Below are 2018 nucleotides of genomic sequence, written 5' to 3'. Positions count from 1 at the left end.
AAAGTTTCACCTACTGTTGAAGCTTTGGCGTCTGGAATTGCTAGAGCTAAAGCATATTTTGTAAAATTATCTTGAATGGTTAAAATGTTTACGTTGCCTAATGTTGTTTGGGGAAGTGGGCCAACTATGTTCATTGAAATTTTTTCAAACGCGGTTCCAGGCGTGTCCGTTATTATCATGGGGTTTTTAGTTTTTACGCGAACTAATTTTTTAATTTGACACTGTAAGCAGTATTGAATATATTTCTGAATATCAATTTTCATATTTTTCCAATAATAATTCTGACGAATTCGATGATAAGTTTTTGTAACTCCTTTATGTCCTCCTAAAGCTGAAGAATGTGCCTCTTCAAGTAATTCAGTGCGCTATTCCTTCGTTGGATATTGAATTATTCCTGTACATATAATAATTTTTGTAGAAGATTTGGAAAAAGTTGAAATTAAAATTTCACGTATTTCATTCCAACCTATATGATTAATTTGTGAAGTTTTTGCGATACTAATAGATCGTAAATTCAGTCTTTCTGATATTGAATGCAAAGAGAGTATTGTAAGTTTAATATTGTTTAAAGTGCCTGACAAATTCTCTTTAAAATCAGTTTCAATCGAAAGGGCTAAATGATACTGCTGTCCTTTCCTTATTTCTTTAGCAAGTCCTCTCTCAAGTTGGCCGAACTTAGGTAAAATACCACGTTTTGACAAGGCTCTTGATCCATTATCCCGTGGAGCACCGTCAGTTACAACAAAATAAGCGTAATTATCTTTGCGCATCGTTAATTGATCACAACATTCAACGACATTTTGTTGTAAATATGTTTGTCCATTTGATTGGGTATTTGAAGGAGAGGGTTCTGGGGAAGGTTTATTATTTTCTAAATTATCTTCATTCGTCTCGTGAACATTTTCGGGATTTTTCGTGCTTTTTCCTTTTGGAATAAAGTTTTCTGGTTCCGCAAGTTCTTGGATATTTCCTTCGTCAACAAAGTTTTCCTCATCTGAAAATTTTCGTGTTTTAGAACCTCATCTTCTGAAGTTGAGAAATTATCTTCATCTTCATTTTCTTTTTCTTCTTATCGTGCAGCAGGCTTTGCCTTGGACTTTTTATAGTTATTCTTTTTCTTTTTTATAATTTGCCTTTCTCAGTATTTAGAGTATTCCGTACCTGAGTCAGATTCATTTTCAGATTCAAAGTTTGTTTGCGTTATCTGTTTTGAACTTAGAGACTCACCAGTGGTTACCTCTTTTCTTGGTCTGCCTCTCTTTTTCAAGGCTTGCGGGCTGCTTAGATTTGTGAGCACAGCTTTCTTGGGTCTACCCCGTGCTTTTTTGACAGCAGGCGATGCAGGTAAGTATTCTTCCTCAACATCCTTATGTGACTTACCTTTCTTTTCAATTTTTTCATTAATTTGTGCTTGCTCTTTGTATTTTTGCTTTTGTCCTCTTGTAACCACAGTGTTCCAAGTTTGACAGAGAGGTTCGTTTTTCATTATAATTTTTGGGATTAGGAGTAAAATTGAAAGGTAGAGAATTTTTTGTATTGGACTATCAAAATTTACATTTTATATCTGAATTTGTATGGATCTCGAAGTTCGTGGATTTCATATAATTGATAGGATTATATTTTTCAATTGTTGAGTTATTTACCGAAATTATATTAGTTTCTACGGTTTCATCGTTCTCAGAACGGGATTTCTCGAAAGCGCATCCGCTTTAACATTTGATTTACCTGCTTTATAGACTACGTCATAATCATATTCGGCGAGCTTTAATCGCCATCTTGATGTATTGAACAAGTATCTTTAGAATTTTTAAACCAAACAAGGGGCTTATGATCTGTAACGGGGGTACATTTTTGTCCGTACAAATAAGGGCGAAAATATATTACAGAGTAGACTATCGCTAAAGCTTCTTTTTCAAATGTGTCATATTTGCGTTCAGTATCAGTTAGTGATCTTGAGACATACGCAATTGGTTGGTCTTTACCGATTTTACCTTGCGAAAGTATTCCGCCTATCGCAT

The sequence above is a fragment of the Belonocnema kinseyi genome, chromosome 9, assembly GCF_010883055.1.
Source record: "Belonocnema kinseyi isolate 2016_QV_RU_SX_M_011 chromosome 9, B_treatae_v1, whole genome shotgun sequence".
Taxonomy (NCBI): domain Eukaryota; kingdom Metazoa; phylum Arthropoda; class Insecta; order Hymenoptera; family Cynipidae; genus Belonocnema; species Belonocnema kinseyi.
Note: the sequence above shows the minus strand (reverse complement) of the source record.